The following is a 17,021-nucleotide window of genomic DNA, read 5'->3' as shown; positions in this document are numbered from 1 at the left end:
TTTCAATTTTGTTCTCTATTCGCTTTAGGCTGTTTGTCCCTTTAGCAGGCAAGCGGATGAGCAGGTTTATTGGAAAGCAATCGGGTGTTATTGCGGTGGGTTTGAATTTAATTTGCATTTAGTATCGTGTAGCTGAAGGCAATGAAGTGAGTGAATGAGATGCGCTTGAAGGGGAAGTATGAGACGGATAGTTAAGAGAACACTCGTTGTGGTAATTGATTTGGAAAGCATAGGTTGAAGGTTTATTTCGGTTGGATTATACAATTCTTAATGCAATGGTACGAAATATTGAACTCTTTTTAAGTGTAAATTATCAACAAAAACACTTTTTTGATAGCCTGAAAACAATTTATCGTTGAATTTTGGAGGACAATAATCGTTTGTAATTTAATTTTTTTATTTTATTATAGAATTTCATCCCAGAGAATGATTTAATTATCCATCTAAACTAATTCATGCTAGTAGTACAGTCTAGCATATCCAATGTTTTGATATTTTCCAATCTTTTCGAAATCTCTTGATTGTTTTAAAACTCTGAAGTCTTAATCTCAGAAGTCCTTGAAGTTCGCATGGGACCACAGTAGCAAAAAAAAAGGTTATTAAAGTTCAGTTAAGAAAGGTTTATCGAAGATCAATTTTGAGGCCTGATTCATATTGAATATCGAAAGGAATAACTTGTTAATCATTATAATAAAAACATGTTAAAAAGGCCCGGTAATTGGTCTACGCAACAGACTTCCAGGAATGTATACTTACTCAATAGTGCAATCAAAGGTAGTTTACCTTGCTAGGTAGTACGCAAGCCTATTCTTCCTCTACTCATGAGTATACTCAATCTATCTTCAAGCACACACAATCGCCTTCAATCCACATTTAAATCCCAAAACTACTACATTACAAAATATGCAGATGTTCTAAAACAGCTTGATAACTATTGCTATTCTTTGTACATTTTTGAGGATCAACGCAATCTCTGGAATGCATCAGGAGCAATCTCTGGAAAGTAAAGCTGACAAATGTTATGATAAATCATGAAAATATTCAGATCTTTCATTTCCACACTCCAAATGAAAGAATGTATTAATGCATGAACATGGCAAAAGCTGCCCTGAAGAAACATTTTTGGTGGTTCAATAGCCTGTAAGCAATCAGATGTTTTATATCTAACAAATCATGAAATCATTATCAAAGTTTTTAAGTAAATGAAAATTGAATTTTAGTTTATTTATACATAATATTAATTAAAGATTTCGATCGGTGAGTCATTATCATACCCTACTGATGATTTTCTCCGTCTTCAATGTCCTTCTATCAGAATCGGCAGACAGCATTCCTTTACCGCTTCCCATGCGTTAAAAAGTGGAGCAGACGTGCATTGTTCTACATTTATCCTCCCAGAAAAAAAAAACTCTTCCCAACGCCCCGGACGACCGTTCCGAGCGCCAGCTGTTCCCAATCAAACAAACATCCGTGTCCGTGGCCTAGCCAACCAGCGACTGACTTCGATTCATCGTCTGTGAATTGGACCACAATTAGCACGTACACCGTTCTGCGGGCACCGATTGGACATGAACAAGGGAGGAGGGGGCAAGAAGGGGAACGCATTGAAAACATCCTTTTGCCCGGAAATCCCGCCAAGACGCGCTAAGACGGGCAGACGAGGACGATGGGATGGGAATTGCCTTCAATTACCGGTGTTCCGGACGAAAGTGAAACGCGCACTGAAATTAAAGAAAATCTACAGTCAAGACGCTAAGTAGAAAAAAAAACAAGGGGAAGCTCGTACGTCCAGAAGGAAGAGCCTCGAGAGCCGGGCAGAAAACGTAACGCAGGCCGTCCCAGTGTTCTACATTCGCAGCAAGTAGTACGCCCTTTTGCGTTTTCCCCGCTCGTTGGTACCTCACCTCGTAGTTCGTATGTATTTGCCTTGCTTTGGCTTTAATTTAATCCCTTCGCCAAGGGCTTGCTCCTTCGCCCGACCGCGCCATTCGGAAGGGAAAGCGTTGAAGCGATAATCCTTTAATTAAAAATCAAAACAAACAACGCAAAGAAGCATCGGTGGGTTGGTGGAGCGTGGAGGGGAAAATGCAATCATCGCGTCTACGGCGGAAGCCGTCCGGCGCTGCCCCCATGACTCTGATGTTGCGTTCGTACCCCCGCTATGGTAGGTCCGTCATCGAGGCATCGTCGTCATTGAACGCTGCCAGGGAGTTAAACGTTTTTCGTTTGCGGACGTCTGTGTGCACAGGACTCTACCGTCATCAGGCAGGCAGCCGAAGGGAGCAAAAACGGAACCACGGGAAAGAAGGACAGAGAGAGAGAGAGCGAACAAGACTTTGAGACGGCGGCCAAGATCCTGTTCGTCTTTGTTCCCACAGGCAATGATGGGAACGCGGTTTCGCTCTCGATGAAGTTGAAATTTGCTCCAGAAATAAATGAAGCAACCGCCCGGTACGCATCACCTCGTGAATACATAATGAACGAAGATCAAGGTTAAACCGAACCCCGCTGCCCACCGTCGCCCATTAATTGCCGCTTCCCTTTTGCACGTCGGAGTTCCCTCCCCAGGAGTACGGTCTTGACCCAAAGCGGCGGCGGGCGTTCTGCCCCATTGTAATCGTTCGCACTGGTAAATGAAACAATGACCTACATTAAGCAGCAAACAGTGCCAGCTGGTACGTGTTTGTCTGTGTGTGTGTGTCTCCCCCCGGGGGATATTAATCGTAGCCCGGTCGCCATAAGTCAAACGGACGGTCATCTTCCGGTAGCTTGGTCCCGGGTGGTGGTCGGGCGACGAGCCGGGCGACGATTGTCTGTGCGGCGAATGGAAAACGGCAAAGTTTGAAGGCACTTAAGCACTTCAGAGCACCACAGATCGATGAGTTGAAGGTCCCATTTTCATTTCTTTGGGGAGGGGTTAAGGTTGTGCGAATGGGAAGAGATAAAGAATGCTGAATGGCCGTTGTTGTCTGGCTGGGCAAGGCACTGTGACACTGTGAGGCATGGAGCTCGGTGGTCTGCCCCGGAACTCCGGAAGCTAGGACGACGATGGGAAACAGAGCGCTAGTAGCAGGACTCCAATGGGACAGCAGGACGACGGTATCTTCTCGTCCATTCCACTTTGCATGCCGTTTTTCATTCTTCTGCCCCTGAGACCTGGGCTGGGGCTGTAGGAAAATTCTCATTATGTACTTTTTAATGCCACAGTTGCGGTAATGGAAATAAAGTTTTTACTCACCTCCCCCAATGTGGCCAGTGTTCCGAGCACCAGCTCAGACAGACGGCATTCCCGGCCAGGGGTGGGGGGAATGATTCGGTGTCCTTAGCATAGGAATTCGCACCACAATCACCACAATCCGCTCCGACTGCCGCTCCTGCTTGATGAAGTTCCCTTTCACTCTCGTTTTGCAAGTGAAAAGCTTCTGCTTTTGGTGTGTTTTTTTCCGCGGCTTCCTTTTCCCATCGCATCGGTTGTACAATTGCTTGGGCTTATGTCTTGGGTAAAAGGACATTGCGGGAGTGCGGGTGGAAAAATCCATTTCACCATCCGTACCGTACCGATAGCACAAGGGTCCAGCTTCCGGTGGACTGATTTTAATCTTCGCGACTTTCACGAGACTTTACGAGCTTACCGAGCGCGCTTACTTCGCTTGTTTGGTCGCCTTCTATTCCTCTCCCCCCTCTGGCAGGGGGTCAAATGCGCACCCTCGCTTTCACTTGTCGCAGTTTGGGGCGAATGAAAATCGATAGGTCAATTAAATTTTAAAGTCAGCCGCACGAACGTTAGCGGCACCACGGCCAGACGCTAAAGGGCGATTCTGCGTTTCGGTGTTGTTGATTTGTTTTACGAGTTGTCGTAAAGATGTTGAGACGATGGGTCTTGCTTTAATAAGACATGGTTTTGGAGGGGAGCCATTGTTGGAGTTATGTTTATGGATGGGATTTTTCCTTGCATAATGGGAAGGTCCTGGTTTGTAGCTCCAATAAACTATTTATGGCGAGAGAGGAAGAAAACTTTTCTTCTATTTCAAAGCAAATCATGAAATGAAACTGACAATATTCGGCCAACTTGTTTCAACACATGTTTTTGTGTTAGCAAAATGGTTTGTTTTCTTCGTTCTCTCTTTCGCGCGCGCTTCTCTGCCCTCTTTATATCTATTAGCATCAGGTGTTGTGGCAATAGCAAAGAAATGATTCAGGCAAAAGTTTGAAGCGATATTAAACTGTGTAAGCGTTCTTCTGCCAAACTCTTGGCAATCGTGTTGCCCATTTTGGACGTTCCGTGGTGCTGTCCCGTCCCGTCCCGCGCTCAAGAGCCAAGTATTCAAGCAAAAAAGAACACTTCAGGGGGGTTTGGCGGGCCGAGAGCCGACGAACCGGAAACTGTATTTTTGCCTCCGGAAACTAACTTTTTGACGGCGTGCTCGGCGTAATGCGTTTGCCATTCTTTACGGGCTGAGATAGCTGGCGGTGACGGGACACTGCCCAGCAGGACAGTGTGGGGGAAATCAATTGGGGTCAAAATAGAACGTTTGCTGAAGGTTCGTGCGCTGGAAGGGAACGAAAAAGATGTTCGAGTTTTTGAATGGGATTCGTTTCCGAGTGGCTTCTGATGGCGAGTGAGGTCATTGCATTGCTACTGCGTGAAGTGACAACGCTGTGTTTGGGAAAGCAATTTCACTTTAACTCTTGCTGGCATGTGAGCATTCGCCTTTTGACAGGAACGCATTTAAAGTGGTGATATCTTTCACCAATTCAGGGAGTTTTCTCTATCTTAAAGCACACTTTTCTAAAGCCTGTACGCTGAAGGTAAAAAAAAAAACGTCATCAACACCAGACATTGAACATTAGCATGATAGATTTCGTACAATCGATTTTGCTCCGTAAACCCCTGCCCTCAACCCGGAGCGTGACGTTATTTGCTACTTTCGCCGTATTCCGATACGAATGCCTGCCGGCAACGCAGGGCAAAGCAAACGAAACGGTCTGTTCAGGAAGGTTTTGCTTCTTTTGCTCCGACGGAAACCACCCGGACCCGGTAGCGAAGGTAGGTTAGTTAAGACGATTGATATTATTCCATTCATTCCGGTGCTATTCAGCCGCACCCCAAGACCGCCTAGAATGCCAGCTCCAACACCCAAACCCATTCGTGATGGCCCCAGGGCACATAATTCCGTGGCACGGATATAGTGTTGCGTCAGGCAAAAAGAAAAAAAAAGCCTAACCAACGGTGGCCACGGAAGCTGACACGGAAGCAAAATTGCATCAAGTGTCAGTGTGTATCGATCGGGCGGGTCGGGAATGTAGTGGTTGTTGTTGCTACCGTCGTCGTTTTGCTCTCCGAAAGCTATCGAGAGTATTTCAATTTTCGTTGGCTGTTGTTGTCTAGGTCCGAGAAGGTAGCATGCTATCGGGTAGGATCGGGTTGCTGTCAAAGTAGAATTCCGTGAGAAGCAATTGGTTGTTTTACGGCAGACTGTTCAAGCTTGATACAGTGAGCGATCAATTTTCACTTGAACGCAGGCAAAACATCTTTGATGTTGGAAGTCATGCAAAGCAAAAGGTTGTTGTTAGTCTGTTTGAATGATGTTCGAGATTTTTTAGTGGAGAACATGGTCGGTTATGACGGTTATGAGCCGACAATAGCCGACTGTGGTGGTACCGTAGAGCAGTCGTCAACTCGTACGTTTTAATAACATGACCGGCATAGGTTCTAGTCGCAAATGGATCGTCTCACTGTAACAAAGACTAACTATTCGACTGTGGGACCGTGACTTTGAATAAGTTTCGAAAACCTGTGTAGGCTGTTATGTCCTCGTAAGATGTTACGCCAAATAGAAGAAGAAGAGTTGAATATCCTGTTGCGAAATTAATTAGCGGAGAAAATCTAAAATATTGAAAGAATGGGCCGAACAATATTGTCTACACTTGTTGCAAACTTAGACTTGCATTGACATGTTTTACTTGGTTTGCTGGAGACAGCTATATACGAGAATCACAAGTGTAGTGGCAATAGTTGTCTGAAACAGGCTTTTACCAGATGGCACTACAGTTTTGGAGATCTCCACATTATTGAAAATTGTTGGCGCCTAACGACACACATTATGCACACAATAAACTGATCCCTGGCCTGAATCTTTAATAATTTAGGAAAATATATGTGTTTTTGTTATTTTACCAAACTGATGGTGGCAACATCAGCGGGCCTACTAATAAATAATCAGAATTAACGTAGGCGTAATGTACAGATAGGTGAACGCACGTTTGAAGTCGTTCCAGAATTCACCTATCTTGGGTCAAAGGTCAGCAACGAAAATAGCATGGAAGCTTGCGCGAAAGGATGCTGGCTGCCAACCGGTCATTCTACAGCCTGAAAAAGCAGTTCACCTCAAAGAACCTATCGCGACGGACGAAGCTGGGACTATATAGTACCTATATAGTGCCAGTACTCACATACGCCTTTGAGACATGGACACTATCCAAATCTGACGAAACCCTCTTAGCCGCGTTCGAGAGGAAGATGCTCAGAAGGATACTTGGCCCCGTATGTGTGGAAGGACAATGGAGGAGCCGCTATAATGACGAGCTATACGAGATGTACGGCGACCTCACTGTCGTATAGCGTATCAAGCTCGCCAGGCTCCGGTGGGCTGGCCATGTTGTACGCATGGAAACGGACGACCCAGCCCGTAAAGTCTTTTTAGGCCGTACATAAGGACAGAGGAGGCGTGGTAGGCCCAAATTGAGGTGGCAAGATGTCGTGGAGGCGTCCGCCATTAAGGCTGGGATAACGGACTGGCAGACGAAGGCGCGAGACCGTGAGCGGTTTCGGACACTCCTGAGGCAGGCCAAGATCGCAAAGCAGTTGTAGCGCCGGATAAGTAAGTAAGTAATATGTGTCTTTTACTGCCCATGGAACTAACTTTAAATCTATACACATCCTGGAACTGAGTCTGTACTCAGACTCCTCCAAAAGAACCTGAACCCAATATGGTGCAGGAACATTCCCTGACCCCATATTAATCTGAAACCGATCGAAATGATCCCGATCGGTTATCTAGCATGAAACTGATTCCAATTCTACAACAAACCTGGAACGGATCCAGATCCATGAGAGATACAAATCTGGGAACTGAGTCTGAACTTATACACATCATAGAAAATAACTCGAACCATTAATAGTCCTGGAACCGATGCTAAACTGTTACTGATCTTGTAGCTGATCCTCATCCCACACTAATCCTCAAATAGATCCCAAACTCATAATGATTATTGTAATAGTGCTGAACTCGAATCGATCTTAAAACTTATATAGAATGTAAATCAGTCTTAGAGGTGTCACTGTATCCATACTGGTCCTGAAATTGATTAGTAACCCAAACCGGCATTAGAATTGATACTGAAAGTATTCTTATTCCACGAGTGTACATCTGCCTTTCTCAGAGGAGGAAGACATTTTGAACCTTTCTAGAAAAAAAGTAACAAAAATTAAACAAATGCCTGCAGCTGAAATGCAGCATTTCAGCTAATTTCTATTGTGGTATTCCCATCCGCCAATAATTATGCATCCCATCGCCGATACACAAAACATCCAGTGGCACTTGACCGGATCGCCGGGCTAGCTGACGAGCGGTATTCTCTCTTCAAATATCACAAATTAACCCGTGTAATCCTTTCACTTGAGCATGTACCGAGCACACTGGACGGTGTGATGGTGAGTACCGTGAGCAGCAGGGACGATAACAAAGCCGACAGGATGATCCTCCCGGCGTACGTGACTTTCCGTGTGCTCTCCGGGGTGGTTGCGAAAAGCCTGGCTGAAGTGCTGTTGGGGAAAATGTTCCGCTACCACAAGAATGGCAAACATTTCAAGTGAAGCCAAAAAGAGTATTAAGGACTGGAAATACGAGAACACGCGGCATGACGTGTAAATCCCGGCCCCATCGAAACGGGACCCCCTTTTTGCAAAAGATCCCTCCCGGGCCGGGTAAGTGGGTTGTGCTTGAGCACAAAATTTGGAGTCAGGATATGTTTCTTTTTTTGCATGCTTTCTTCATTCATTCGCGAAAGATTGTACATTCGAGCCTGCGGTAGGGCTTTTACATATGCAAGTAGTGAGTGGTGGGCACAAAATGCAAAAAAAGGAAATGGATGGCTAAGGACATGTTTAGTTCACGTGACGTCAAGGCGACATCGAGATTACTAGGAGAACCGTACCGGCACTGTGAGCGCTTTCTTTCCAGATTCTCGCAAGGATCCCCTGTGCCCCTTTTAGTTTCATCCTGCTTTTCCACCTCCACATTAACCAGGGCCCTCCTGATAAAAAAACAGCAAGAACGGATTGCACTTTGCAACTTGAACCGAACGGAAGCGACGGGACAAGGTGCACTTGATGATACGAATCAGAGAGTCGTTGTTTTTTTTTGTTCTTGTAGCGAGGGGTTTTGTCTGCCCGGCGGCGTTGACATACGCCGGTGTGTACTGCACATCCGCACTTCAAAAACATGTAAAGAGGGCACCCAGCCTTATGGCATAAAAAAAAGGAACGGAATCTTTTCATACACTCAAGGCCTTTGCCCGTGAAAGCGCATACTTGCACATGGCTTTTGTCACATTGTCCTTGTCTGTTTTCCTTCTCCCTTTGGAGGTGGGATAGGACATACATCACAGGAAAGGATGAGATCCCCAGAATGATGGCGTATGTGTGTGTGCGTTTGGAGGAGGTCGTGTTCATGACTTTGATTATAATCTCGGATCCCCCTCCCCGTCCGTTATGGGAGTTGGCAGTGTTATGACGCGGTCGCTACACTTTCAAGTGGCGGATGCTTTTCATGCTTGCGGATGGCTGTAATCTTAGGCATGTAATTTTCAAAAGTACTTGAAGAATTGGACAGCTCGTCGAGAAGAATGTGTCATGTTTTTAGAATGGAAGGTGAATTCAAAGGTTCAGGGTTTATAGTGCGGAGTTAAAAATAAGACGGTAGGATTTTGTTTCTGAAGAAATGAAAGAATGTCCTTTTTGTCGGTTTGAACTCTTAAGAGGGCATCAAATCTGTTGTTTTATTGTAACATTTTGTATCTTTTGCAATGCAGTTGATAAAGATGGATTAAAATAGATAAAGAAGTAATACAATATACCTCAGAATATATTTTACAAAACTGCCTGCTAAGTTTACTGTACAGATAATGTTTTTTCATGTTTTTATGTATTTTAGTGATATTTTTCATGTATTATCTCGGGAACACAAGTTAAACAACTTATGTACTGAATTTCTTAATTGAAAATCAATTATAAACAAAGCAAGCAAACGGGGTTTCCCATAGTTCTCACGATTTTTTGTTAGGTTCCTGATTTTCGTTTCTTTTTAATAAAATCTAATGATTGTTTCAAAATTTATTTGAATTGTCTTTACAATTTATTTGGGTTGTCTCAATATTTTTGAAGCATTTTTTTTTTAAATCGGCAAATAGTCAAAAAGTCAGAAAAAATCCAAAAGTTTAAAAAGTTAGAATTTGGAAAATAATTAAAAAAATATGAGAGTTCCTGAAATCATCCAGTAAACGAAAGCATCGTAATGTTGATAACATTTATTTATTTCTTCGTCTTTGACATTGAGATACTGCAAACTGCAAAAACAGCTTTATATTCGAACAATCCCGCCCGGACTGTCATTAAAAATTCATAAAGGTTAAGTAAAGGCATTCATCCATATTTTTTTTTTGAACAAACACAAAAAACGAACACATCAACAAGCTCACTTCAATTCAACGAACAAATACCCCGACCGGACCAGACTGACTCACGCGGGGGTTCGTTGAAGTCGGCAAGAAAGCAACAAAACCTTCTGCTTTCCCCAGGCCAGGGGCCTCAGTTTCGGTACCCCACATCACTGCACAAATAAACAAGACGCTACTGCACTAAAACAAAGCATAAGCAACGCAAACACAAGCCATACACGCCGAAGAATGTGTATGAGTTTCGCTAGTGCTTGCTGTGAGGACGAACACAAAAAAAGTTATCTCCAACCCAAGCTTCCAAAGGTCCATTTCACACCCGCGAGGCGTCTGTACGGGCTGCAACACCCCTTTTAACTGGCGGCCGTGTTTTGAATGGGAACGGTGGTGGTGATGGTCCGTAAAGCCATAAGCCAAAAGAATTCTGTTGCCACTCTGGCACCACTGCTTGGCATCTCATGGGAAGCGGTCCTTTTGAATGACAAATTTCAATGCCAAGTAATTTGCAGCATGAACACAATGTAAACATGAAAAGTGTTTTCCCTTTCAGTGTGTTTTTTTTATCCCTGCGCCCTTGTTTGCTTGATGTGGATGCAGGTGGATTGGGCAGAAGGAGGCAGAAAAAGGGCTTCCTAGAATTTTGCAGTTCGTAACCAAAGCTTGCTTGTTGGGTTAGTGTTGTGTCGAAGAAAATATGAATGGTTTGCTTGTCGCCTATCCATAACGCATCGTTCTCTCGCATTGCATTCTTCACCGTTTTCCCATTCAAAGCGACAAGCTGGCAGCTGGTTGGGTGGGGTGAACAAGTGGAAGATTTTTTTTAATTTCTGTACACAAGCATTGAGGTGCTTTGAAAGCCGTTGCGTTGAAATTTAGTCGTTGTGATAAGATGGACTGAACATGTAGTGTAAAATTTGAATGGTCTCGCAAACGTTAGAGAGTTTGTTTGTTTGCACTGGGGATAAAGTGTGGACGACGGTGGCGTGCAGGCGTTGGGTAAAATAATCAACAAAACCCATCCACTCTTCCATCTTCTAATTACTGTAAAAAAGAAAAGAAAGAAAGATTTTGCCAAGCAAGCAACCAGTGGCGGTGGTGTGCGGTGGAGATGTAAACCTTTTGTAAAGCATCCACCCGAAGTGAAAAAGCCTGCAAGTGTCGTCCCACTCCGGTCAGAATCTCGCGAACCGTCACCCGTCACCGAGAGCTCTAATTCATAACGCATCCGGTGTCGCATGAAGCTGGTATTGAAAAACAATTGCTATGATGCCGTTTTTGTTGACGACTTGTCATTGAGTGCGCGGGCGTAATATGGCGCAAGGGTATGAATGTTATCTTGCGCGAATCTTCCAACCAAAACCATGGGGAATTACATTCACGCGAAAGAGCATAGTGAATAGTACCATAGTGTATTTGTGCTGTTTCCGGGTAAGATTTTGATGAAAGAGCTAAAATCATAGTTTTGAAATGTAATATGCCGCATGGCAGGGGGGTTGCCTTTGGTATTTCATTTTATTGCAATTGCTTTTCATACGGGAGAGTACCTGTGAGGGTTCGCTATGCATTCATTGTGAGTTTGAGTCATAGTGAGTAAAGGCAGCTTGTTTTCAATTAGCAAGAGTTGGTTTAGCTAATTATGAAATTTGATAATATCATCTGAGGATGGGTTATCTTTAGCTAGTTACTCATGGATTTTTGGTGGCCATATTATTTTTAATCTTCTCACCATGATGTTCCTCATTATTTCTGAATTCGTCAAACGACCGTTTTTCACATACAGTTTTCATTTTTGAATCATTCACACATTCACAATTCTTTGATGGAAGCAATAATATATTGATTATATCCTGCCAATATAATAAATACACCCATATTATTCAAGCATTTTTATTGAAAACTTGTAAGAGTTCGTTTTGCTTTCATTTCCTTACTATCCTTTAATTGTTGAAAAATAAAGACTAAAAACAGTATTTCTTGAAAGAAAAAAAACAAATCTAAAAAGCACAGTACAAATTGCGAAAATTACTTAGGTACAAAAAACAAACTAAAGAACACTTTACGACTACCAGACGAAATATGGCATCATTAAAATGAGTAGTTTTCGTCTGTGACGTTATCACAAGAAATATGTTAACACTTCCTTCGTGGTAAAGACACTCTAGTTTGATTCGGGCGAAACAGATCGTGAATTTGGTTTGGTTTTTGCCTCCACTTCTGAACTGATGTCTTTTGGCTCCCATAGAAGAAAAAAAAACGTTTCAGTTCCGACCATAAACAGTTCCTTCCCAGTCCGATAACGCCCATTGACTCATTCATCGATTTCGCACCCGATACTGTAAAAGTTTTTTTCCCCTGCACTACGAAACCACTCTTTTACCCGTTAAACATTCTTCTTCCATTCGCCGCGACCAAAACCATCCGTGTCCCAAATGGCTCTCTGCCAACTGAATGAGCCTGGCCGCTCTTTCTCACTTCCTTGCTTCCCCTGTTTTTACCGATCGCCAGGGGATCTGAATACAATTGCATCAAAACCACACTCGATGGGGACACAAGAAGAAGAAAAAGGTGGACAAAGATTTGCAAAAGACCACGCGGTGCAAAAAAATGGAAAATATTTTGCATGAAAAATGGTACACATAAAATATTTTTTGCTCCCCCCCACCACATTCTTTTCGTTGCACCTTTTCCCTGGGGGAGTGTGCCTATCTATCCTTTCCGTACTTGGCAGTACAGTGTAGCCGTCCGCAAATGGGCAGGAAAAACTTGCACGGAAGAAAACTTACAGGGAACAGTTTTCCCGACCCAAACCGAAGGAAGGAAGGCAAGTGAGCGCCTTGCCGTTTTTCAACACGCGACGGGAATACCCAACCTACCCAAAGTGTGGCCCAGTACACTCAGCCATCAGACAGGATGGGTGCCAAAGTGATAAAAGTAAAATGAAAAACTAATCATACTGAAATTTATCATCTTTTGGGCGTCTCCTTCCACCACCGCTCGGACTATTGAACTTAACTGGCAGGAGGAGTACTGGGCGTTTGGGGTTCGCTGTCGGGTTGATTTTGCCCCCGAGCTGGACCGCAGCCGGGGGCGATTTTGGTTGTGCAGTTTTGAGAGATAAAAGTTGGCGAAAGTGTAATTTTTCAAACATCAACAAAACAAAGCGATACCATCGCGAGCGTAAACCTAAACGGCCGGAGCTGTGAGGCATTAGGCGAGGCAAAACACAAACCAAGCGAACGAAAACAGAAGCAGCTTTGTTTTGGATTTGTTGAAGGTGATTGCGGGTTGCGTTTGGGAAGGCTAGAAAAGTAGCTTAAAGTAGGAGTTAAGAAGTTTTAAGTACAAAGGCTTTGCAAGAAGCGGTAGAAATGGGGAAACATCAGATAAAAATTCGAAGAAAATACTTAAATAAAAATTATGAATAGCATAAACAAGCAAATGAATTTGTTAAAACAGCAAACAAATTAGAAACAATATTAATACTTATAAGTTTAAAATCATTATCATTAACTGCATCTTTTATTTTACAATTTGATTAAAAAACATCAAACGAATGGATAGTCTACTTATTTTTCAGTTAGTCAAAATATCTTGATTACAATGAAAAATAGGCTGTTTAATAGCATTTAACATCTAGTTACGCTTCTGTTTGGTGCATAACAGAAGCATTGCCTGTCCTCGCATTACCCGAAACGGCCATGCATATAAAACTTTTTCTCCAACAATTTAACAACCATCTTTAGCGTCAATTTCATTTCCTTCCAATCGCTCAACTCAATCGCTCAAATCATCTTTTTTTCATTTCCACCCAACGCCCAACTCTCTCTCTCCCCCACTGTTTCCTCACCAGTCGTTCAGGAAACAAATGTGCCCGTGCCTTCAAATTCAATTCAATCGCTTCCTTCAGCATCATCAATTTTATTTTCAACCAATCGGTGTGCGCGCGCCCGGTGTCGTTAGGCGAAAAAATCATATTTGCTGTATGCTCGTCCCCTCGTTCGTGTCATGTGCACTCCTTTTACCCGCCATGGAGCAGCAGCAGCAAAAACGAACACCCCGTACGGGGAAAACACACATGCAAAGGAGGAACTATTCAACCGTTGAGCATTGATTTTGCCATTTCACCCTCGCCCCGGTACGCTCCGTGCTTCCCAACCAGTCCCAACCCAACCTACTATAGTACGCGAAATGTTGATTCTGCAACCTTTGCCGACGAGTGCGCGAACCGCCGCGGCTTACCAGCACATTCGCGGGATCAATCCTGTGGCATAACTTTTTTGCTCATAATTTTCCACCCCTTCCCGGCTCTGCATTTGGTGCGGCGAGTTTTCCGTGCACCTTTTTTTCCGCGTCATATAATGGTTCGTGAAAGAATTTCGAACCATTTCCCGTCTGCCGGCTCCTAATGCCGAGGCTCTTCAGCTCCTCGAAGGCTTTGTACTTTCACTTGGCAATGGAAAATCCCATCGCTATTATGCTCGCTGGAGAAAGGGGGAAAACCGTTCTGCCGTCTGCTCCCGCGCGACTAGTCCCCTAGACTCGTGGATGGAGTTTTAGATGCAAATTTTTACGCCAGTTGGTAGCGTTGCTGATTCGTGCCCGAAATGTAGGATGTGTGTACATGGCGAATGAAGCAAAGGGGAAAAAAGTATGTTTCCATTCCCGCGGCACCCAATCCATCGTGTTGATATCCACAACGGGGAGTTGAGAACGGGATTAGAAACTGGTACGGAGACGCTTGTCCTTGCTTTTCCTTTAGTGCTGCTGTGGCTCTTCAGACATGCCTACACAGACACACACACAACACGACTGCTGGATGGAGAAGCCTCTGCGCGAATCATATTAAGAATTCAGCCTCGACGAGCGGGCGTGTTCATGTGTGCTGCTCTGGAGTCTGGAAGAAAAGCGGGAAATCGCCCGTCGCTTCATAATATATGACAATTTTTTGCTCCTACTCGCACACGAAAAAGTAGGAAAAAATAGGCGAATAAAAACGCATGCGCCTCTTCACATATTAACGAATCAATCCAGCGAACGCTACACGCCGGGGGAGAGACATCTTCCGTGGGGTAAGGAATCGCATATATGACGTGATCGCATATGCCGATAGAGTTACCATGTACCATGGCAGGAAAAAAAACCGTCACCCGCTCTCATGCGCTCTCGAGTGGGATTGGTGGGATTGGGCGTCCCAGTAGGAGGTGAAGAAAAAATGTGTGCGCACGCGAAAATTCCTCGTGAAAAGCCACTCCGTACGGGGTGGAGGTGGATGTGCGCCTTCTCAGACGCTTCCAAGTGCCACTCGTCGGTTGTAAGGGGGTGCTAGAGTGCCGCCATACGTGTAAAAGCATGTGTGTAGGGCGGATTAGTGCAGCTGCAAGTGCAGGACGAGGTGAGTGCCCAGATCCCTTTGATTTTCATTTTTGCTCACATTTTTGTGGGAGGAGTTGAGGGATGGCGTTTGTAAAAGGGAAGGGTTGTTGTGCATTACAGATTTTGATGTCTTTTCATGTAAGAATAGTTAAGATAGTTTGATAAAAAAAGAGTTTGTCACTGGTATTTATCTGTTCTCCTTCTCAGTCCTTCTCAAAATTGCAATCAAATCATAGTTATTTTCAGCAAGTAACTCAAGTATTCAAAGCTAATAGTACTCCATCGTTTGTTTAAAAACTCAAAACTATTGCATGAAATAGTTGTTTCGATTTTCATAATGCAATCAACATGTCTGTTGCGACATCATAAGGTATCGTTTGCCGCTTAAATGGTTGAGAGAAGCTAATTGAATAAAAAAAAACTGACAGGCAAAGATCCGAACAGAGTTCGCCACTGGACTGCATCCGCGTACCGGTTGCTACAGCGGGTTTGTTTGAAAATTTAATTTATTGCCCAACCTCACCTGAACTTTTACTCTCATCTCGCTGCCTGGATATGCCTAGAACCACACAGCAATAGAAGAAAATAAAACACAACAACACCACGAACAAACTCAGAAACCCGAGCACTCGAGCCCATTACAAGCCTTTGCACTGTTCCTTGGTGGTTGCGATTTGTTTTTACCTTTTACCCAACATTGCTGTACTATGTCTAACTTTGCCACGTAGAGGATGGTGAACGGTTCATTTTTATTTTCGCTTATTGCCTTTTGCAACTCACACTCTCCAGCAACGGTAGCACACCGTTCAAAGGTTTCGAGGTTTCATATTCTTTTCATTGCGTTTTGGCGGCAATGGTAAGAGTTTTCCTCCGGGAAAGTGGGAAAAATGTTGATGCTCAAGTGCACACGCCGTTGCTACAGCATTCAAAACACGTCCGCCTGCGTCCGTCCGTTCGAAGCGAAACCGCCAAAACGGTACATTCTAGCGGCAGTGTGGGCACACCGTTTACGGTACATTTGAGTGGGCTAGGGGGGAGGGGAGATGTAGGCTATTAAATGTTTATTACTAGTGAATTGATTTTGAAAGTACAATTTCATAACCGAAAGTACAAGAACTTTGTGCATTGTCATCGAAATTGGGTGTGGCTGCTCGTTGGTATATGTTTGTGAGTGGTAGGATGAGCCACAATGACAAATTTGCAATTTGTTTGGGCAAATTGATTTGTGCGACGCAGGACAAATTGTTCTTTAAGGTCGGTAGAGGTGTGAGTTACGCACTGCGCAATGTGGAACTTTGATTTGATTAAAGTTTGATTAATGTAGTATATTTTTCGCCTTTCAGAAATTCCAAAGTTCGAGCAATTACAGGAATAAAATATTGTGTAATGGATCATGCAGATATAAAGACCGACATATAAAATATCATTGTCAGATCTTCAGAACTGGAAGCCATTCCCGGTGAAACACTTGTCTATTTTATTTCCAAGATGTAAACCTGTCCAAGACTTATTGAAATGTTGGCGTATCCTGGGAGTAGTTAATTTTCATGTCAGTTCGAGAAAATTTACAGTTTAGTTATTGAGTAATGTCATTAAGAAAGCCAACAATAAAATTGAGAATTCAAGACTTGGTAGCTTTCAATCGTGGATTGAATGAATTTAGTAATTAGCTTCCACTGTGAAAAAGTTCCTACTGGACTCATTCGTATCCTGTTTGGAAATGGTTGGCTTTGGTCTTACATGTATACTATAATCATGAAGTAAAGTTTAATATTCTTCAAGTCTAAGGGATTCGGTAGTATAGTCTGTAGGATCGTCTTCATGTAGCAAGGATTGACTATTCAGATACGTGATGTTTCGAAATCCTAGCGTAGGTCATTACGCCAAACGAAGATTAAGAATCCATTTCCCAA

Source organism: Anopheles gambiae, chromosome 2, assembly GCF_943734735.2.
Source record: "Anopheles gambiae chromosome 2, idAnoGambNW_F1_1, whole genome shotgun sequence".
Taxonomy (NCBI): domain Eukaryota; kingdom Metazoa; phylum Arthropoda; class Insecta; order Diptera; family Culicidae; genus Anopheles; species Anopheles gambiae.
This window is presented reverse-complemented; position numbering follows the sequence as displayed.